Here is a 23,835-nt window from a genome sequence, read left to right on the forward strand (position 1 = left end):
GGTAATCTTCAGCCATAAAGGATAACGTGTTTATTATTAGAATAGCACCGCCCTGATGCTCTGGCCATGTGCCAGCCTGCAGAGGTAGGGAAAGCACCAGATTAGGAGTCAGGAGGAGTCCGTTCTAGTCTGGTTCTAGCCAATAACCAGTTGTGGGCCCTTGGACATGTACTTTCATTAACTGCCGGGCTTCAGTTTCCTCATATGTGACATCAGGAGAAATCAGCGGTCCTCAGAGCACAATCCTCAGACTGGCAACATCACAGCCACTTGGCAGCTTATAAAAAATGCAAATTCTCAGGCCCCACCCCAGAACTACTGAGTCAGAAACTCTGGGAGTGGGACCTAGTAACCTGTGCTTAGCAAGCCTCCAGGTGATTCTGACATACAAGAAAGCTCAAGATGCACTAGGCTAAATAATTTCTAATCCCCTGTATGCTCATATGCTTTTGGATCTTTTAGGATAGATGAAGTCAATATCTCTCCCCCTCCTTTCACTCACACACACACACACACACACACACACACACACACACTACACGCACACACCACAAGCCACATATAACTTGGCCTGTAAAGTACCAGTCTTCTGATCTTGTACTTAAAAGCTCTGTGAGCAGGTCTTCACTACATGTCCCAGAAACCCAGCCCACATCCTCTTTCTCATTAGCCTGTCACTAAAATCAGAGCCTGCCTCTAAAATGGATACATTACAGTTCTAGTCAGCAGGTGGCAAATTGTACAATAAATTCTAGTCTCCTCTCCCTCCTGCCCAATTAGCCTGAGATATGATAGGAAGATTTACTCTTTTCCACAAGCAAGGTCACAACCTGAAGTCGAAATAGAAGCCAGTTTCCACCCTGGCTCTCCTGAGGCTGCTGCAGCAGATTGGCTAGGAGGCGGGTAGATCTGCCTGGTAGCAGGGATGTAATAGGCAAAGCGGTGCAGGGAGGAGAACCAAAAGGGAAGAATAGCTGTGCTAAGCCTGTTGCCTTCTAGTTTAAAAAAAAAATTATAGATCTATTTATAACCTGTCTTGTTCCACAAAGGATTTGAGGCACTGCCTTCTTGTTGGAAAACCCTTGATGCCAATACTTGGCATCTGATACCATGGACTTTCTGAGCTGAAGCAAGGGGCCAAGTCTTGTTCACACAACCTCTGTCCAGGCATTCTGTTCTAGAATACCCTTTTCCTGTTCATCCCCTTCCTTCCTTCCTTCGGCTTCCACAGAGAAAACGGGGTCACCATAATCCTGTTCCTTTTTGTTTTTAAACTGCATAACCTGACTCCTGGCATTACACTTCCCCCGGGTAGGTCCAATAAACAAGATTCACTAGGAAATGTTCAAAAGACCAGTTTGAGGAGTGGTTGTCAAAGGTCTGTACACAAAGGGAACTCTTCAACTTCCCTCAATGTTCTGTTCCTCGTGGGAATGTGCCAACTGATCAATCATCAGTTGGCTACTTCTCTGAGTTGATTTGGGTCACGGCAGGGGGTAGGGAAGATTTAAATCAACTAATACCTGGTAAATGCCTAGAAGAGAGCTAGGCCCATAGTAAAATACTCAATAAGTGTTACTTAAAAAACCAACCAACCAACCAACCAATGAACCAACCCAGTAATGGGCACAGATTTGTACTGGAACCATCTACATCCTCTTTGGGAGAAAACGAGCAGGGCCATGCTTTCAGTTAGGTTTATTTCTTTGGGACAATAATTGATTCCTGTGAATCTGAGTCCCCAATTCTGGCCTCTTTTTCCATTTTCCCTGATACCCTTATCCTGGAAGAGTGATGAACAGCTAAGTCACTTCTAGTTTTTCTTCTTCATAATAAATAATTCCAGTTCCTTAAAAACCCCCTCAAAGGAGGCTTACAGGAGAGGTTTAGTACCTTTATGACATCCCGGGACCACTGGACTGATAAAAATAAGCAGGACAGCCTCATCATTTTTTGACGTTGGCTGAGCTTCCCCACACCAGGTGGTCTTGCTCTGGCCCCCAGAGGCCTTGGCCCCTGCACTTCAGATATTGTCTGGTCACTGGCACCACCTTGCGTGGTTTGGACCCTACTGTACCCCAAGTGGCCCTCATTGCTTTGAATGTAGATGCTCCTTCCTGCTCCTTCTGTTTACCCATGACACTGCCTACTAGGCTTCTTTCTGAAAAATGACAAGCCATTTAAACATTTTTATAGGGAAGAGATAAGAGCAAGGAATAGATAAGATATTTCTAAGAAAGAAAAGATACCTTACCAGATATCAAGACAGTATTAAGCTATAGACATTAGAACTTTGTTATTGGGGCAAGTATATAAAAATAGGCCAGTAGAATGGAAGAGCCTAGAAACAGACCCACATGCACACACAAATATGACAGAGAAGATACAACAGATAGGCAAGAGTGATGGTGGCCTATTTCATAAATGGTACTGAAAAATTGGTTTCCATTCATACAGAAAAAGAAGAATATGGACTTTTACTACAAACACAGATTAATTCATGATAGAATGAAATTTGAAATGTAAAAGGCACAATTTATTTGTTTAAGTTTACTTATTTATTTTAAGAGAGAGCTCACGTGTGCACACCCATGCGTGAACAGGGGAGAGACAAAGAGAGAGAATACCAAGGTAAGAGCACAGAGCCTGATGTGGGGCTCAATCCCACAAACTGTGAAATCCTGACCTGAGCTGAAACCAAGAGTTGGATGCTTAATCAACTGAGCCACCCAGATACCCCTATAAAGGGCACAATTTAAAAAATCTTTTAGGAGAAACTACACAGTAAATTTATGAACTCAGGATAAGGAAGAATATTTCCAATAAGCCACAGAAGGCAGAAACATAAAGGAAATTATTAATGCACATTTCTACATTATAATGTTAAATTTCTGTCCATCAGAATTCACCTTCAAGAGAGTGAAAGGGCAAGTCACAGTCTGGGAAAAATATTTGCAACATATGTGAACTGGCAGAGGATTCGTGTCTGGAATATATGAAGGTCACAAATGGATCAAGAAGAGAAACACCCAAAAGTAAAGGAGACAAAAGACATAAACAGGCATTCACAAGAAAGACAACACAAATGGGCAACAAACAAGTGAAAAGTTTTGATTTACAAAATGCGAATCAAATCTATAGTGAGATACCTAATTCTTATCCAGCAGATGGGCAAACATTAAAAAGTCCAACAATAACAAATGCTGGAAAGAATGTGGAACAACCAGAACTCTCATACCTTATCAGTATGAGTGTAACTTGGTCCTGGTATAGGAAAACAATTTGGTATTTCCTGGTGAGGGGCAAGGTAAGCACACCTGTACACCCAGCAATTGTACACCTAGGTATATACCCTAGAGTCAGTCAGAGTACCTTCCCCTCTCTCTTTCCCCCTCTCACTTTTCCTCCTGTCTCTCCCCCTTTCTCTCCCCATATCTATATCCCTATTCACATCTATGTCTCTACCTATACCTGGAGACATGTACAAGAATTTTGGGGCCACATATTCAGAATAACCAACCCAAATATCCACCAGCATGAACAGAACATGTAAGTTATGTTATGTTCATTCAGCGCACTGCTATACAGCAGTGAAGATGAACTACTTACATCAGTATGGATGAATCTCACAGGTGGCATGTGGCCCGGCTGAAGCCCCCGCCCCTCCAGGATGTGCTCCCTTTGGCCCCAGCAGAGTGTCTCCCTAGCCCCTTACACGTTGTAGATGTTAATAAAAATAGGAATTGAGATACTATCACAGAAGCTCCCATGAAATTCACTTTGGACTATTACTGATCAGTCACTTGAAAAAATTGGTTAGAGGAGTTAAGACATTGAAATACTCCAGCCTTAAACATCTTATTTTATTTTAATAATGTTTATTTATTTTGAGTGGGGGTAGGGTCGGGGGGGGGGGTAGAGAGAATTGACATGGGGCTCAATCTCATGAACTGTGAGATCATGACCTGAGCCAAAATCAGAGTCGAATACATAACCGACTGAGCCACACAGGCGCCCCTTAAACATCTTATTTTAACTCAAAACATACAAATATAGGTTTATTTGCCAGTGTTTTGATGAGAAGACTAGACTTTTCATTTGGGCATGAGTTCCTCATCATCTTTCTTGCATTGTTCCAGTTTCTCCAAGGTGGGGCAAGAACACAGTCACTCGAGAAGCCCAAGGTCACAGGGCTTGCAACAGACCTAGTACCACAGTGACTTTGTGTTTCTCAGCACAGTGTGGAGCAGAGGAGTGTCCTATAAATTTAGTTGAACTGCACAGAGCTGCTTGGAAGGGTGCCTGAGGAGGGCTGGGATGGGAACAAAGAGGATAAGCTGTGAGATGCAGAAGGGTGCCAAAGAAAACTTGACTTAAATGATAACACCGCCTCTCCTGGTCATCCCCAGATCAAGTGCTGGGCACAGCTACATGCACACACACAAAGCTTCGACCAGTATCTGTCTCTTTTACCCAATTGCTCACTCTGGGACTTAATGCTCTGTTGGTTTGTGAGTGTTGGGGGGGATGGGTTTCGGAGGCTGGGCAGGAGAGGAGGACATGGATGGTAAAAGGAGCAGGCTTTGGCTTTCCTCCTAAACTCAGCTTCCCCGGCATCCCTGGATCCTTCTGTATCTAGTTTGTGCTCCGAGGTCAGAATGTAGTCCACAGCTATTTAAAGGTCTGCACTTGACCCTGGAATACTGGCAAGCTCCAGAGGTATTAGGGTTCGTAAGTACAGTTTCCTAGGACTGTTGATGCTTCATGTGAGAGCTTAGCAAATGCCAAGGAGACAGTCAACGTGTGTGAGTGAGTGAGTGAGTGAGTGAGTGTGTGTGTGTGTGTGTGTGTGTGTGTATGTGCCCTCACACATGATCTTCCCTTCACCTAGGCCAGGCAAGTTCACATTGCAAAGGGAGTCAGGAAGTGCTCTTCCAGTTCATGGCTCCTAGAATTTCAAGGTGTGCATACTACTGTAGATTTTATTGTTTCTCATAAATATTATCTTGTTTCCCCCCCACATGGGCAGTGCTCTCCCAGGGTGCAGGGGGAGGCCATGCAAGTCCTGCCTGTTTGTTTATCTTGGCTGGGCCTGCCCAGGGATAAAACATGGCCAGTATTGGCCCTTCGTGGGGTGCTGGCAGCCAGCTGTGGGGGAGCACACAGTTGCACAGGGAAAGACATCAGGGTCCAGCCACACCAGCTACAGTGGCTGGCACAGGAGAGCAGGGGAGTGGTAAGGTAGAAACCCTTTAGCACTGTGTTTCTCATCCTCCTGCCCCCTCAGAGATCCTGATTTAGGAGAGCTGGAGCATGGCTGTGCAATTGCTGCCTGGCAGGAAAAAGGATGGAAATTCCTGAAGTACTCCTGATTAATACTCTATGAGTATTAATCAGTTATTTCCTGGTAGTATGATTTACGTTCCTGAGAGATTTGGGGTAGGCAGGAGGACGTCCTTTTAGAACAAGGATAATTAAAGCCTGGGTCAGAAGCTCAGGTCCCTCTAGAACAGCCTCCTGACTTTATAGATGTTCAAACTATAGTCCAGAGAGGTTTGCTGACTTGCCCCAGGTCACACAGCTCATTTGTGTGAGGTACATTTCATGAAGCCTTTTTTTTTTAAGTTTTTATTTTAATTCCAGTTACTTAACTTACAGTGTTATTTTAGTTTCAGGTGTACAATATAGTAATTCAGCACTTCCATACATCACCCAGTGCTCATCACAAGTGCACTCCTTAATCCTCAACACCTATTTAACCCGTCCCCCCCACCTACCTCCCCTCTGGTAACCATCAGTTTGTTCTCTATAATTAAGAGTCTGTTTCTCTCTCTCTCTCTCTCTCTCTCTCTCTCTCTCGTTTCTCTCTCTCTCATTTTTCCTCTTTGTTTTGTTTCTTAAATTCCCCATGAGTGAAATCATATGGTGTTTGTCTTTCTCTGACTGACTTGTTTCGCTAGGTATTATACTCTCTAGCTCAGCCATGTGTTTCAAATAGCAAGATTTCATCCTTTTTTTATGGATGAATAATATTCCATCGTGTATATATACACCACATCTTCTTTTTCTATTCACCAATTGATGAATGCTTGAGCTGTTTCCATATCTTGGCTATTGTAAATAATGCTGCTATAAATATAGGGTGTGTGTGTATCCCTTTCAATTAGTGTTCTTGTATTCTTTGGGTAAATACCCAATAGTGTGATTGCGGGATCATAGGGTAGTTCTATTTTTTTTAGGGTAGTTCTATTTTTAATGTTTTAAAAAATATTTTATTTATTTTTGAGAGAGAGACAGAGAGGGCGGGGAGAGGCAGAGAGAGAGGGGGACAGGGGATCCGAAGCTCCGTGCTGACAGCAAAGAACCTGATGTGGCGCTGGAAGTCACTAATGGTGAGATCATGACCTGAGCCGCAGTTGGACACTCAACTGACTAAGGCACCCAGGAGCCCCTATTTTTAATATTTTGAGGAACCTCCATTCTGTTTTCCACAGTGGCTACACCAGTTTGCATTCCCACCAACAGTGCATGAAGGTTCCTTTTTCTCCACATCCTCACCAACACCTGTTATTTCCTGTGTTGTTGATTTTAGCCATTCTGAAAGGTATGAGATGGTATCTCACTGTAGTCTTGATTGCATATTCCTGATGCTAAGCAGTTATGAGCATCTTTTCATGTGTCTGTTGGCCATCTGGATGTCTTCTTTGGAGAAATGTCTGTTCATGTATTCTGCCCATTTTTCAATTGGATTATTTGTTTTTTGGGTGTTGGGTTTTAGAAGTTCCTTATATATTTTGGATGCTAACCCTTTATCAGATATGTCATTTGCAAATATCTTCTCCCATTCTGTAGATTGCCTTTTAGTTTTGTTGATTGTTTCCTTTGCTGTGCAGAAGGTTTTTATTTTGATGTAGTCCCAATAGTTTATTTTTGCTGTTGTTTCTCTTGCCTCAGGAGACATATTTAGAAAGAAGTTGCTACAACCAATGTCAAAGAAGTTATTGCCTGTGCTTTCTTCTAGGATTTTTATGGTTTCAGGTCTCACATTAGGTCTTTAATCCATTTTGAATTAATTTTTGTGTGTGGTGTTTCAAAAAGTGGTCCAGTTTCATTATTTTGCATGTAGCTGTACAGCTTTCCCAACACCATTTGTTGAAGAGACTTTTTTCCCATTGGATATTCTTTCCTGCTTTGTCAAAGATTAATTCACCATATAATTGTGGGTTTATTTCTGGATTTTCTATTCTGTTCTTTTGATCTATGTGTCTGTTTTTATGCCAGTACCATGCTGTTTTGATTACTACAGCTTTGTAATATAACTTGAAGTCTGGAATTGTGATGCCTCCAGCTTTGGTTTTCTTTTTCAAGATTACTTTGGCTATTTGGGGTCTTTTATGGTTGCATACAAATTTTAGGATTGTTTATTCTACTTCTGTGAAAAATGCTGTTGGTATTTTGGCAGGCATTACATTAAATGTGTAGATTGCTTTGGGTAGGATAGACAATATTTGTTCTTCCAATCTGTGAGCATGGAATGTCTTTCCATTTCTTTGTGCCGCCTTCAATTTTTTTCATCAGTGTTTTATAGTTTTCAGAGTTCTTTCACTTCTTTGGTTAAGTTTTTTCCTAGGTATCTTATTTTTGGTGTAATTGTAAATGGGATTATCTTCTTAATTTCTCTTTCTGCTGCTTCATTGTTAGCGTGTAGAAATGCAGCAGATTTGGGGCGCCTGGGTGGCTCCATCAGTTAAGCGTCCGACTTCGGCTCAGGTCACGATCTCGCCATTTGTGAGTTCCAGCCCTGTGTGGGGGCTCTGTGCTGACAGCTCGGAGCCTGGAGTCTGCTTTGGATTCTGTGTCTCCCTCTCTCTCTGCCCCATCCCCACTCGTGCTCTGTCTCTCTCTCTCAATAATAAATAAATGTTTAAAAAAAAAAAAAAGAAATGCAGCAGATTTCTGTACATTGATTTTGTATCCTGTCACTTTACTGAATTTATCAGTTCCAGCAGGTTTTTTGGTGGGGTATTTAGGGTTTTCTATATATAGTATCATGTCATCTACAAATAATGAAAGTTTTACTTCTTCCTTACTGATATGGAATCCTTTTATTTCTTTTTATTGTCTGATTGTTGTGGCTAGGACTTCTAGCACTGTGTTGAATGAAAGTGGTGAGAATGGACATCCCTGGCTTGTTCCTGACCTTAGGGGAAAAGCTCTCAGTTTTTCCCCATTAAGGATGATGTTAGCTGTGGGCTTTTCATAAATAGCCTTTATTCTGTTGAGGTATGTTCCCTCTAAACCTACTTTGTTAAGAGTTTTTTATCATGGATGGATGTTGTACTTTGTGAAATGCTTTTTCTGATCATGGTCTCTCGTGGTGTCTTTTTCTGGTTTTGGTATGGGTAATTCTGGCCTCATAGAATGAATTTGGAAGTTTTCCTTCCTTTTCTATTTTTTTGGAATACTTTAAGAAAAATAAATATTCATTCTTCTTTATATATTTGGTAGAATTTGCCTGTAAAGCCACCTGGTCCTGGACTTTTTTTTTTCTTGGGAGTTTTTTGATTACTGACTCAATTTCTTTGCTGGTTATTGGTCTGTAAACATTTTCTATTTCTTCCTGTTTTGATAGTTTATATGTTTCTAGGAATTTATCCATTTCTTCTGGGTTGTCCTATTTGTTGACATATGGTTTTTTAAATTTTTTTTTTTTCAACGTTTTTTATTTTTTTTTTATTTTTGGGACAGAGAGAGACAGAGCATGAACGGGGGAGGGGCAGAGAGAGAGGGAGACACAGAATCAGAAACAGGCTCCAGGCTCCGAGCCGAGCCATCAGCCCAGAGCCTGACGCGGGGCTCGAACTCACGGACCGCGAGATCGTGACCTGGCTGAAGTCGGACGCTTAACCGACTGCGCCACCCAGGCGCCCCGACATATGGTTTTTTATAATATTCTCTTATGATTGTTTGTAGAAGTCTTATTGTTTTAAAGGACTGAATCATTCAGAAAAATTTCATTAATATTTACACTAAATAAAAAGCAAATTGGCAACTGGCTTCTCTGTTTACTAGCTCTGGTACTTTGTGCAAATTATTTAGCTTCCATGTCCTCCTCTGTAAAATGGGATAAATAATGCTTTCCAAGACCACTGTTAGGATGAATAAATTGATGTATGTTTGACATCAATCTAAAAGCTCTCTAAGGTCTCAGTAAATGGTAGGGCCCTTTCTCTTCCCTCAGTATTCATTTTTTTCCCCTCTCTGCCCTTTATATCTTTTAAACAAAAATGAAAGACATTCATACCTTATTTCATGGACAGTTTCAGCTCAAATCCATATGGTAAGGAAATGTAAACAGGAATGTCCCAGGCAGCCTAGATAAGTCAATAGCATTGTGAATGGCATCCTGGAAAGGACCTGAGAGCCAGGGCTGAGAGGGGGTGGGGAGAGTGGATGTACTGAAGAGAAAAGGCCTCCAGATGGAAGGTCAGAAGAGACCCTCTTCCCAGTTAAAAAAAGAAATTTCCTAAAGGAGGAGAGGCGTTAGGGAGATGGCAGTGACCACAGGAGAAAAGTAAGATGCTCTCTTCCCTGGCGAGGACTGGAATGCCATCTGTGGGCGCTGGATTAAGAAAGGAGGCCAGTGATGACTGAGCAGCCCACAGATCCCAGCAGAGTGCAAGCAGCACACTCCCCAGTGCCCCAGGGCAAGAATGGGAGCATCAGAAAGGTGGGGGCTGCCTGGGGATGAAGTCCAAGAAGAGACCCCCCCCCCCCTTCTGCAGCACTGTGCACTAAGGAAGGAGTGCCCAACCCAGGCAGTCTTTGGCAGCATTGTGGCAGACAGGGGCTTGCCAGCTTCATATACCAGCCACCAAATTAGGGATTCTAAAAACTGTTTTACATTCATTACACTTCTTCTTACAGCTCCTGTGCCAGAGATGCTTGGCAATGGGAAGCAGACTACTTGATTTGCATAATAGATATTTTCACATACAGCATACATAAAAAACAAAAACAAAAGTGTCATAAAATTTTAATCTGGTCTTTTTGTAGCAGTAGTGGGAAGCACAGAGGTTTCATCACCATGATTATCTCCTGTCAGATCTGGAGAACAAAACAGAGCATTTGTGGAAAAGAGTGTGTTACTTTTAAGCAAAACTGGACCTGGGGACCACTGAATGTAGGCACGAATGCACAGTGTGGGTGGACCACCCCTCAAGCCCAGTTGGAGCCCAATTCCAGTCTTGGAAGCTTTCCTAGTAGAACCCTAGAGGCACATGGTGACTTTAGCTAAGTCTCCCCAGGCCACATGAATTTGTGGGAGAGGACGCAATGGTCTATGACCAGCAGGGTTGCCAGACGCTCATTTCCTCCTACAGATCATCCTTGGCTAGTCTCCCCATTGTTGTGTACCCCTCTGCCACGGGGTGGCTCCACTCTCCAGCTTCCTCCCCACGACCCCAGATCCTGAAGCCAGAGTTGAAATGCCAGACACCAAGGTTGTACAGCCATCACTCAAATCCCCCTGCACTGACCAGGGGCCCCAAGATGCCAGCCCAGGGCAGGGGGTAGCATCCACACAAAGGGGAGAGGCAGAATTTGCCAATCCTGGCTGCCAATGATTTGAGAAGGGCAGCATCCGGGGGAGAGATGGAAATGCAAACCAGGTACTGTCCAATCCAGTTGTCTAAGTGAAAGGGCTCAGGGGAGACAGAGGATCCATCCGGGGGCAAAGCAGTGCAGCTGGGGAGAATTCCCTGAGCATGAGAGCACAGCTTTTTAAGAGGTAGGAGAAGGAGAGATGAATGTGCCTTGGCTGGACAACTGTGTCCATTCAATGTTTACTGCCCTTGGAACTCACCCTGGACAAGAGTTCTTGTTTTCACACTGATAACCACATACAACTCTTACTAGGTTTCCAAAATGAAGTTTAACACCCCTCTGATGAAGAATGTGGGTGAGTTCCTAAGACTTTGCCAGGAGTCTAGAGCTATTTGTGAGTAACATTGCCACATCTCTTATCAGAGATATTCTTCTTTGCTTGGGTTCCCTTGCTTGGGCCAGATGGGCATGTGTCTTCCCTGGAATCAGGGGGACAAATAAAAAACAGAGCAGGCAAAGGGACAGGGTTGGGTTCTGTGAGCCAAAAGATGAGAGTCAAGAAGGATGAAGCCAGGGAGGAAATTCTAGGACAACAGTGGTTTCAAGCGAGCAAGCAGGAGGATGATCACTAGAGAAATCTGGAACATGGGCTGGAGCCATTACCCCGCCCAGGCTTTCCACAGCAGGAGGCAAGAAAAGGCTGCATTTATAGGCCCAACTCACCATCAGAGCCCCACACCTGGGCCTCTCCAGATACCTCAGCTTCCCTGTCTGGGGCTTCTAGAGCTTCTTCCCAGAGGTGAAGACTTTTTTGTTGTCCCTCTTAGATCAGGAAAGTAAGGCGTGGCATTTGGGGACCAATCGTCAATCCTTTTATTTATTTTTTTTTTAATTTTTTTAATGTTTATTTACTATTGAGACACAGAGAGAGACAGATCATGAGCGTGGGAGGGGCAGAGAGAGGAGGAGACACAGAATACGAAGCAGGCTCCAGGCTCTGAGCTGTCAGCACAGAGCCTGACCGGGGTTCGAACTCACAAATGGTGAGATCATGACCTGAGTTGAAGTCAGATGCTTGACCGACTGAGCCACCCAGGCGCCCCACCAATCGTCAATCCTTAAAGTCCTTTTTGCCACTTCTCCCCAAAGGTCTATGAGGTCTATCGTGCAAATAGGATCTTTGGGCTTGTCCTCCCGTTACTAAGTTCAGGATATTGTATATACCTTGCCCCACCCCAGACTTCTCCAACTTTACCATTTGGTCATTTTCTTAAACTGCCAGTTATATCTTTGATAATTACAGCATGTAATAATAGGTATTGTCATTCCAATTAAGCAGTAAGAATGTTATGTTTAAGTATTGAGTGCTTACAATGTTCTAAACGCTTTGGTAAGTGCTTTATATAGCTTATCACATTGAATCTACATAACAACCCTACGAGGTAGGTACCGTAATTTATTACCTCCACTTTTCTGGGAGAACAAGGTGAACAGAGATGTCAATAAACTAGCCCAAGGTTCTGGCCTGTGGGTGAATTGAGCAAATCATAATCTCTCTGTGCCTCAGTCTCCTCATCTGTAAAATGGGATACACATCAGTTCCTACCTGCTAAGAAGTGCCAAGAACAGTGTCTGGCCCTTATGTGTTTGTGAAATAATGAATTAACATCTAAATGGCAGAGCTGGATGTAACACAGGTGATTTGATTTCAGAGCACATGTTCCTAACCGCTGTCCATGTTCTTGTTAATTGTATCTTGTTCTGTTTCTTCTGAAAGGTCTGACAGGGCTTTTGGTTTCCACTTTACAAAGAAAGAGAAACTGAACTATATAGTTCAGGGCTACACACGAGCTTCTCCTTCTCATTCCAGGGTGACAGGTCACGTACTCTCATAGGCCAGGCACGGCTCTGAGCACTTTACGTATATTTAAGTCTTGTAGTTCACGTATGGTCTTAGGAGGTAGGTACGGTTATCTGTTCCATTTTACAGATGAGGAAACTAAGGCACAGACCAGCCTGACTCTGCTGTCATATCTGTCCTCTACATGAGGCCAACTACTTCTGCTCCCAGGTCCTGAAGTGGGAGTTCTGGGCTCCCTGGCAATCCAGGGACTCAGCACACAGGTATCCTGCTGAGGGATCTACACCACCCCTTGTCCCACCTTTCCTGCCTTGGACTATGACCAAGCCTTCCACCAGACACCAGATTTCAATAACTGTCCTGACCTAGCTTCCATGGGTATATCAAACTCTCGCGGTCTGGCCCATTTCTCAGGTGACCAGAAATGCTCCAGCTTTTTTCCTTTAAAAAAAAAAATTAATGTTTATTTATTTTTGAGAGGGAGAGAGAGAGAGAGGAGGGGCAGAGAGAGAGGGAGATACAGAATCTGAAGCAGGTTACAGGCTCCAAGCTGGGCACAAACTCACGAACTGTGAGATCATGACCTGAGCCGAAGTCGGATGCGCAACCGACAGTCACCCAGGCGCCCCCAGAAATGCCCCAGTTTTAAAGCTGAGAGTCCTGTGTTATGGGAAACCTCTCAGTCCTGGGCAAACCAGGATGGTTGGTCACCCTACATACACACTGCACAAGAGTTTTACTCTTGGTGCTTGTAATCTGTGCAGCCTCCTATGTATCTCCAGAAAATAACTTCTCTCCAAATGATTCCTCAAGTCATCTTAATTTAGCAACAGCTGCATCACATGTTGAATCAAAAGAGCATAAGGAACGTTATTAGGGAATTTTCTTTCTGAATGGAGGAGATCCCTCAGGTTTACTTTTCTAAAACACACCAACAGAACGTAAGCCAGCAGTTTCCTCTCTGCCTTCACACATGACCCACCAAATTATCATTTTATTTTCCCTTCGCGTTTTCATTCTCCCCAAACATTTCTTCTAATGATTTCCATTCAGCCCAAAGCAAACAGCAGAATAAAAAGACCTGGGGTTGGCATTAGGGAGACAGCATGAATAGAAGAAAGGACGTGGGCTTTGGAGGCAGAATGACTGAGTGTGGATCCTGTCTCTGACATGTCATTTTATATCTTTGTGGAACTTACTTAACCCTCTTAAATATCATCTGTATAAGGATAACACGAGAAGATCAGTGATGACACCTGCACCAGTGACTCGCAGGGAGTGGGAATGATGGTTGCTGAATGGTTGATGGAAGATGTCAGAGCTCAAGAATGGAGCTCCCCACGGACTGGCAGGATCCTGGTCTGAGTTGAGGCACCCAGAGAGATGCTGCTGGGTGACTGATACGTGCCTGATGTAGTCTCTTGGCCAGCTTCTTCCCTTTTTACCTTCAATGGCAGTTCCATAGGGAAGTCATATTACAAACTCACAGGATCCTGTATTCTTTCTTCATACTACTTTTCACAATCTTAATTCAAAATTTAATTTCAGTCTCCCCCATCTGACCACAAACTCCCTAAAGGAAGAGACCATGTCTGTCTTGCTCACTGTTGCACATTCAGCAGCCAAATCAGTGCCTGGCACACAGTGGCCGTTCGTTCAATAAATGCTCGTTGAAGGGAATGACCATCAAAGGTAATACAGGGGGAGACCGAATTCTGTAAGGCGGCCTAGGCAGAAATATGCCACCAGATGGCGCTATTACCCCGCGTGTAAACTATCCAGCAGGCTTTCTCACGCCGCCGAGTATGGATGGCTGACTCAATTTCCAATTTGAATTGGAAGTGATTATGCCAGAGTGTAACGTCTGTCTTTTATTGAGCATCATAGTCGGCAATTTACAATACATTTTCTACAGTTCTGACAACAACCACAGGAGAGGGCATCCCATCTTATTGACGAAGAGATAAATTCCCAATGAATTTTAAGAAACTTTTCTAAAGATACATAACCCATGGGTGACAGAATAAGGCTCTGAGCCAGGGTGTGTTTGGCCTCCAAGCCTGTATTCTTTCCGGTATACCCCACTGCTTCCCCCTCCAGTGGTCTAATACAACCAGTGAACAGGCTTCCCACTGTGATAGGTGTCCAACCCCCCTTTTTTCCTCACAGCTGCTTGCTGTTTTATCACATATCCAATCAGACTCTCCACATAGCCTTTGGTTTCTAAAAGGTCAGCTTACATGACAGGCAGAATAAACTCACTGTTTCTTAGACCAGATGTTTAAGTCTTAAGCTCATTGATGGGTTAGGTACAGCATTCTAAGGAAGAAATAATCTTCAATTTATCAACCAGTCATCAATAGTTCTTCATTCAGCATCTGTGTTGCACACACAGGACTGAGCAAACCCAGGCTTACAGTCTGGTTAGGGATACAAGACGTGCACATACAGGACAAAATACACTGCCATACGCAAGGGCATCATGGAGATACATACAATAAGAACACTAGGCATTCAGAGGCCAGGATTCCTGTGACTGGGGCAAACCAGGATGGTTGGTCACCCTACACACTGCACAAGAGTTTTACTCTTGGTGTTTGTAATCTGTGCAGCTTCCTATATATCTCCAGAAAATAACTTCTCTCCAAATGATTCCTCATCTTAATTTAGGAACAGCTGCATCACATTTTAAATCAAAAGAGCATAAGGAACATTATTAGGGGATTTGCTTTCTGAATGGAGGAGATCCCTTCACATCACAGATGTGAAAGCCAGGGCTTCGTTTCACAGCAAATGCATTTCAAGAGATAGGCGGCAAGTAAACTGGTCTGTTTCTACCAAAGGTGTGCACCAAGAACCAGCAAGTTTCACACTACTCAAGAGTTCGTTAGAAATACAGAATCTCCAGGGGCGCCTGGGTGGCTCAGTTGGTCGAGTGGCTGACTTCAGCTCAGGTCATAATCTCATAGCTTGTAAGTTTGAGCCCTGCTTTGGGCTCTCTGCTGACAGCTCAGAGCCTGGATCCGGCTTCAGATCTGTGTCTCCCTCTCTCTCTGCCCCTAACCCACTTGCATTCTGTCTCTGTCTCTCTCAAAAGTAAATAAACATTTTTTTAAAAAAAATAATTAAAAATAATTAAAAAAAAGAAACACAGAATCTCTGGTCTGGCTTCAGACATCATGAACTAGAATCTGCATTTCAATGAGGTCTCCAGATTGGGGGAGTAAGTATTTGTATTTACATGTCCCTTTAAAATGAAGTAATACTTTGGGGTGCCTGGGTGGCTCAGTCAGTCGGGTGTCTGACTTCGGCTCAGGTCATGATCTCATGGTTTTGGGAGTTCGAGCCCTGTGTCGGGCTCTGTGCTGACAGCTCAGAACCTGGAGCCTGCTTCGGATTCCGTGTCTCCTTCTCTTCCCCTCCCTGCTCATGTTCTGTCTCTCTCTGTCTCAAAAATAAATAAGACATTTTTAAAAAATAAAACAAAATGAAATAATACTCTAAAGCACTCTTTAATTTCACTGTTTAGTTTTAATTTTGGACTTTGATTTGCTTTTAAAATAATGGTACTAAATATTCTTAAACTTCTGCCATTCCTCTCTACAAGAACCTATGGAGATTCCTAATAGCTCAATTTTCTGTGGCCTGGTGATTTACTGACTGGAAAGAAAGTTCTTATCCAAAGCACCTTTGCATGTATTTGTGCAATGAGAATTGTTCAGGAAACTAGGCCTTGAAAAATCCTAAAGGGTATTTTTTGAATCACATCACTAAAGGAAGTTTGCCTTATGTTCAGTGTAATATTGGTACATTCTAATTCTTTGCAGATGGCTAACCTGTGTATGGTATATGATGGAACCATAATACTGGCTCGAGTCTCATCAGGTCACCCCCTGTCCCTGCCTCCCCACTGTCCTTCCACCTATCATTTGGGGTAAATGAAAGCTGATAGAATGTGGAATCCGTGATAACTCTAATGGAGACACTAGCATATTGACAATACTTGATTCACATCTCAATAAGAAGTGATGATACCCTGTGTCTAACTGTGGTCCCATTTCTCTTATTCACTTGTGGAAGTTGGGTGACTCCATTCAGAAAGGCAGCCTGGTATAAAGAAAAGGGCACTAGACAACTACATGAGAAAACATGGGCTCTGGTCTGATACATGTTAGCTGTGTAGTGTCACTTCTCTGGGTCCCGCTTCCCCATCTCTAAACCTGGGAGGTGGAACCAGGTCATTGCCAAGATTCCTTCCTGGTTTCGCATTATATGAGCCTAGTTAACTAGGAGTCAGGGCATGGGTAGTTATTCATTAAACTCAGATTATACACTCCCAAATAGAAATGTCCCATGCCGTCTTTACTTGCAGATATAATAAAAGTTGAGCAGGCTGGTTACCATAGCAATTCACCTTCATGGAGTCATTTTATAAATTCAGTTCTGTAAAGTGACAATATTATGTACTGGCACCTGCAAAACTCCCTAATGTTTGCTTTGCTTCCATTCTTGCTCCGGGCTAGGGTGCCAAGAGCTGTCCTAATCTGGAGAAGCAATCAGAGTTCTCCAGCTGCCTTTCGGTCTGCTGGAACAGAAGGTGCTGACAGGGTGGGAGGAAAGGCAGGCCCCCTTTCAGTTTACTAATTCTGCAGCCGCCCCTTCAAAATGCCGGCAAATATTTTGCGATGTTGCAAGGTGTTACGAGAAGTGAAAAGCAAGCTGTGATTCAGCTGGTGTGAAGACTTTGCAAATAAAGAAGAGTGATCTGTTTTGCAGCAAACTATTATTTCTGCCAGAGCCCACAGACTGGAATACTGAAAGAGGTATTTCTACAAGGCACTGCCATCATACATATTGGGTTTTCCAGATAAGACCAATTTCAAATGTATTGGTTCAGCAGGTCCCAACCTGGGGACTGCAGACCCCCGGGAGCCGAGGAATTACCTCAAGGGATCTGCACACCCATGTGCATGTTTTATCTGTAGATGAATGAAAAATCTGCCCGTCCACATGGATTACCATCTCAAATATGCATAAATATTATAATTAATAAATTAACTTACATTAGTAAATATATCTTTGCCTTTTGTTATGTAGTTTCTTAATCAACTGACACTGAAAGTAGTTTCATGCTTAACTTTAAGAAAAAAGTTTTTCTTGGTGTTGCCATACAGCCTTCACACTAGTCAGATTATTTGATTTGAATCTCAACATACCTTCTCTATTCCCAGACCCCATAAAGCCGTCTGTGATTGCGCCATCTCCCGGAGGTGAGCCCGCGGAGTAGCTGCACAGGATCCAGCCACATCTCTTGGCTCTTGGTATTTGCCCAGGAATTTACTTCATCCCCCAGGCTCAGGGAACTCATTTCTAATCTCTTAGCTTTTCTTCCAAATATTTTGTCTATGCTGCTAGGTCTTTCTTCTTTCTCCTAAGCAGCTTCTGGAACCAAAATCCAGGAAGACACTCTTCTTTCTCTGCCTCTTGCTATCACGTCCCTGCTCTGCGATAAGAAGCTTGAACTAGGCCAGTGGCCTGAATGAGGGGAAGGAAGGAGGAGAGTAAATATGGGGGACAGGGATCCACTGATATTATGCTGCCACATTAATATGGCTTTCATGGGTCCAGGGCCTGCAAGAGAGTAAGTCAGCCCCAAATGAAACCAGACACCGAGCAAAAAGTGAACTTTGATAGAACAGTTAAAATAAAACTTCCAGTACCAGAGCAGTTTTCCTATAGGCTCTTCACATTTTCTGCAGGGTGGTATCCAGAGCTAAGCAACTTTTAGACACGACACTGAGAATAAAAGGATCTTCTCAAGGATGGGGTGAACGATGAGCTCCACAGTGGAACATGGAGGCCTTTTGGCCAGACTGGGGTGTCGGGAGAGGTGATGGGAAGAAAGGGGCAGTAGCTGCACACCTTGAGGCTCTCTCACTTACAGTCTCTCTAGAACCTTCCTGCCTCTAACTTGGTGTTCCTGCTCCAAGCAGATCTGAAGTCCCCTCATCCACTCAAAACCATTGACTTCCTATTCTGGGCTGCATATTGGGGAACAGGTAGTCCTATTTCGGTCTTGGCAAGTGTATCTAAGTCTCCTGTTGAATAAGCTTCTTTGGACTTAAGGATTTTACAGTTTAGATGGGGGAGGGAGTTGCCCTTGGGAAGACATGTGAAAGGGTGGTCTCCTGCTGAGGTGTCCGAGAAGGCTTCTGAGTTGGGCAGGAAGGGATAAGGTGGGAGGAGTCCCCAGGGCTCTGGGGACAGGGCAAGCTCTAACAGGACTGGCCGCAGGCTAGCTGCCACTTACTTGGTTGGAGGCTGATCTGGCCCAGAAACAGCCCCAAATTTCCAGAAGCAGTGATGGCTATACATTTCAAATTTGATCATTATGAACACACATGTTGCTCATTCGAAAGAGCTAAATGCTGCATGATTCGGCAGGGAGATTGTATTTCTCTGTTTCTCAACTTGCGCTGTTTGAATCAGGAGCCTAGGGGAGGAACACGGAGGTGGAGGATCCTTCACAATGTGAAAGCAACAAACTCTCTCCCCCTCTCCTCTTGGAGAGAGAGTGGCAGCTGACTTTAAAGAGCCTGTATTGCAGGCAAAGAAGAGTTTGTTGGCAAACCATGTAGGAGGCACCGGAGTGATAAATCAGAGCTTTTGCGGCAATGTATTTTTATCACTGACTGCTTGGCTAAGGCTCGTTTGTTCCAAGTGGGCTGCCTTAGCTAAGTATGCTCAGTATGGAGCGAGCTCCTTGAGAACACAGGTTTGTTCAAGCAATCCACAAAGATCCCAGGTTAACATTTATTTTACTAAAGGAGGATAGTATGAGAAGGTAGGAGGCTCTTTGGCCCACTAACTCATGAAATAGGATTATGTTTCTCCAGCTGTGAAGAGTGAAAGTTAATATCCTGTTTGAGGAACCTCAACCATGTCACCTAAAGGCCAATTCCATGTTATGGAAACAAATGAAAAGACTCATTTGGAGAAAGTCCTCAACATTCCAGAGCACACAGGAAATAATTACAGAGTATTATTTTTGAGTGAATGTAGCAAGAAAATATAATCCTTGGGTAAATAACCAGAATGGACTAAAGACATATCCATTAAACCGTAAACAATGATCTAGATCAAATTACTTGTTTAGCTCATAAACATACAATAATAGGTGCTTTTGCTTATGTCAATAAGATAATCTTTAGAGATGTATGAGTGACTTCTGGCCTGAAATGTAGTTCATAAAGTGATTATGGAATTACGAAACAATAAAAATGGCCTGGGAAAACATGCTAGGACTACTTTGCAGCCACTAATCTTTTACATTGACCCAAGGTTTTTTTAAAAAAAAAAAAATGCCAGTCATTTCTAGAACTATCTAGAACAGGGCTCAGCAGACTTTTTCTTAAAGGGCCAGGCAGTAAATATTTTAGGCTTTGCCACTCTGCCATTGTACACAAAAGTGACCCCAGACAATCTGTTCATGAATGGCTATGCTGTTCCAATAAAACTTTCTATACAAAAACAGGTGACTGGCCTGTGGGCCATAGTTTGCTGACCCTTGATCCTGAACAACTACAGAACATCACTGAACATCACTGTGTAACCACTCTGTCCCCTACCTAGCCTCTGTCACAGTTGGCCACTTGGGTATGTACAACTTGTGCCTTGAGTCGTGCCCTAATTCTCTTTCATGCATTTGAACTGAGACTAGAGGGAAGGTGCAGTTGGTGGCAGAGATGTAACCAGAAAGGTTATATGGGCCTCAGGGGTAGGAAGGGCCCCATGTGGGCCTTGTATAGGACGTGTTAACTGAAAAAGCAGAAGTAAAACAGAGAAAGGGTTTCAGTTTCTTTTCAGTTCCGTGATCTATGAAGACTGACGGTTCATTAGGAATCCTTATATTCTAGTGAGACCACTTTGTGGACTTATAATAGCCTCTCTTACCCTTTTCTTGAGTTGTGTTCATCAGGTCTTTTCTCAGTAACTAAATCACATGGTGCTGTAGGAGGTACGTTTCTTGCCACAACCAAAACTGTATTTAATGCATTTTAGATCTGTCATCCATGAATATAAGATCTGTGATCTACTTAATTTCTATACCAGCTGCCAGTAACAAATCCAAACAAATTCTCCTGACTTTTCAATCTATCCTTTCTGTTCCCATCCCTCCACTATGGCCTAGTACCTTATCACTCCTATCTGGATTTCAGCCAGTCTCCTAGAAAGCTCCTTTGCCTCTGTTCATTCCCTATTCTTAGCCATCTGTTGTCAGAGCTGTTAGAGTAATTTTTACAAACCTACTTTCATCAATCACTTAGACTAAAAGTCTATAACCCTTCCCTATTGCCTCCTGGATACAGTCTGATCTCTTCAAATCAGTACCGTAGGTTTCATAATCTGGTCCCACCTTATCTATTTATTAGATTCATGTCTCCCATGACTCTTCAACGTGAATGTCAATTTCAGCCAGGTTCACCTCCCACATCCTCCATTAATCTCACTCTTCATTCCCACTTCTTTGTCTTTGCTTATTTTTGTCCCCACCACTTCTCCTATAAATTAGAATATCTCCTCCATGTATCAAAATCTAATTATGTTAAAGAGAAGGGGTGGGAAGGAAATGAAGGCTGTATCTGTCCTCTTCTACCTGACAGCCCACATTCCAAAGTAATAGTTAATGTCTGGTGACCATGAGAAACATGATGAAACTATCAAAAGTGTATGAAATTGAAGCTTTTGGATAAGGATGACATAATGAAACACACATCTGAATTTTATCGTTTTGAACCTCCCCACATAAAACTACATTAAAGGTATTTTGGGGGGTGGCATAAATCCCAGGAATAAAGAGTGAAAGAAGACACCAAAGGAACTAAATTTGGGAGGGTACAAAGTGGACAAATGGTAATGGATTTGGCAGACTTGAAAGACCACACTGTAAACTGACAGTAAGTAAAGATAAAAACAAATTTCAATATGCACTCCAGAATACTCAAGACTCAAGGATGAATGGCACCTCTGAAAGTGGAGTGAATTGGGATGTTGAACTAAGGAAGACTAGTTGAATGAAGGCTGAGCATCAGGACAGTTCTTGGATCTCCCAGCCCCCTACTCCATAACACTGGCTGATTGCCCCTCCCACGATCTGGCCAAAGTCTAGTGGTTTAGGTTCCAGAGATGGGAAAACAGATGGTTTCTAAATGAAGGAACACCAGGCACAGCTGAGGGTGGGTGGAGAGTATTTAAAACAGGAGAGTAAGTGAATGCGTGTATATTGACGGCTCCCAGCTCTTTCCTTCCACTCTATCCTTCAGGCAAGGGAAACTGAAGGACAATTCTGTGGAGAATATGACCATCTCAAGAGGAAATATCTAAAGATACTGACTTTAAGAGTCCCCTCACAAACAGCCCAGATAGGTCACCTTACATTAGTGATTCTCAACTAGAGACATATGGCAATGTCTGGAAACATTTTTGATTGTCACAAACCTTGTGGCGGGGGTGCTATGGCATCTAGTGGGTGGAGGCCAGGGATGTTGCTAAGGATCCTACAATTCACAATAAAGCCTCCCACAACAAAAAATTATCCAGTACAATATGTCAGTGGTGTCACTGTTGATAAACTGTACCTTACATGGAATTCAGAGTCAACTTGCCCACCAACACAAGCAATGTTTCCAAAAAGTCTCCTACTCTATTAAGAGTGAGCAGAAAACAAAAATGACCAGACAACTCAGGAAAACTTCTAACAAGGAAGACAGAAATCTAAATGAACAGATAAAAGCAACTGGAAAAAGGAAAAAGAAACTCTGCAGGAAGAAAACTCTAAAAAACAACATCTGACTTTCACTTACAACCATGATTAGTGGGAACCAGATTTACCTTCCTGGTCTAAACAACTAGAAAACTGGACAAGAATTAGAAAACTGTTTTCTCATGTTGGAAACAGGCAGCTCAGGACTTCCTAGATTTGACTTTTTTTTTTTTTTAAGTTTTTTATTTTAATTCAAGTAGAGTTAACATACAGTGTTATATTAGTTTTAGGTGTACAATACAGTGATTTAACAATTCTGTACATTACTCAGTGTTCGTCATGGTAAGCGTACTCTTTTTGGATTTGACTTGAGTATAGGGATCCAGGTTGAATTTACTGAAGAATTTCCCCACTGATTTATAATGCCACCTTTTACACATATGGATTCATCTATTCCTGGTCTCTCTGTCTTTGTGCTGGTGCCATACTGTATTAATTCTTCACAATGTTGTTGGAAACTCAAATCCATCTGTTTGATCTTTAAATTGCTAAAACTGCCAATCTTTTAGCAAAAAAGATTTAAAAAAATTAAAAACCAAGAACACTATTGCCATCTGGTGGAGAGACCTTTGTGACTCACCTCCTCATTCCCCCATACAGTTAACAAGTCTTGAAAAATCTTCCTTTATCAGGTTTTCAAATCTTTCCCTTCACTTCCATTCCCCTAGTACCACCTAGTCTACTTCCTAATTGGTTAGAGTTGTTGCTTTTGAACCATCCCCTCTCTTTAGTTGCTACTCTTTCAAGATTTTCCTTGTTCCTATTGTCACACCTCACAATTTCACATTAATTCGATGGGTTACCATGTTCTTCCTAATGAGAAAACATTTTGGAACCAATAACAGCATTCTGCCTACAGACAAACAGAGAGAACAAAGTAGAGGCTCAATAAACTTCAGCTGAACTGAAAAAGTTATTTAGTACTATTTGCTTATTTGCCAAATTTATCTGGGAGGCAGCGTATGCACGTAAGTTTCCAACCTTTTTTTCTTCTGTAATACCAGACTCATGAATGACATTCACATGTGTAAATTTTCTGTGGGCTTGCTAAAAAATTATTTTATTTATAAAATATATGACCAATATAAAAAAAAATTCAGAGCTCTGCAAATGAATGACTCTATGGATGATGTTGGAAGCCAGGGTTCTCACTGTGGAAGAATATACAAATACAGACTGAAGAAAGACAAAAAAGAACCCTGTAGGGCTGAACTGGAATTGGAGGTATCAGTAAAACTTGTGGTTTCTAATATTTGTATTTCTTAGCTTTTTCTATTGAAGGGGCCGAGGCGCAATGGCAACCCAGCAGGTATCTTAGTATTCAAACACCATTCTCCACTAAAAGAAACTAGGGATCTTTGGAGAAGTGGCTGATTCCAGGGCTGGGTAGGAAAAATATAAAGTAAACTTGAAACATCTTGTGCTAGAAAGTAAGGAATTCTTCAAAAAATGATGAGAACATGTCTAAAAGACCCAGGAACCACCTTGAAAGGTCTCCCACTGGCCAAATCTGAGACCTCTTGACATCAAAACAAGTGAGAGCAAC

The 23,835-nt window shown here is 42.7% G+C and overlaps 1 protein-coding gene and 1 long non-coding RNA gene across 3 annotated transcripts in view; one reads left to right on the top strand and one right to left on the bottom strand.

Moving 5' to 3' along the window:
• LOC131485143 (uncharacterized) overlaps positions 1-20,813 on the top strand; it is a 54,826-nt gene extending 34,013 nt beyond the window's left edge. The window contains exons 3-4 of one of the 2 annotated variants that reach the window (XR_009248659.1): positions 17,698-17,787; positions 17,906-20,813. This is a non-coding gene — a long non-coding RNA (uncharacterized LOC131485143). Of the gene's footprint in view, positions 1-17,697 lie in introns of both variants that reach the window. The other variant, XR_009248656.1, reaches the window with a different exon arrangement.
• The window catches only part of SOCS5 (suppressor of cytokine signaling 5), a 129,424-nt gene that overhangs the window by 100,139 nt on the left and 5,450 nt on the right, over positions 1-23,835 (bottom strand). The window lies entirely within an intron of this gene.

The sequence above is a fragment of the Neofelis nebulosa genome, chromosome 9 (genome assembly GCF_028018385.1).
Source record: "Neofelis nebulosa isolate mNeoNeb1 chromosome 9, mNeoNeb1.pri, whole genome shotgun sequence".
In the NCBI taxonomy this organism is placed as follows: domain Eukaryota; kingdom Metazoa; phylum Chordata; class Mammalia; order Carnivora; family Felidae; genus Neofelis; species Neofelis nebulosa.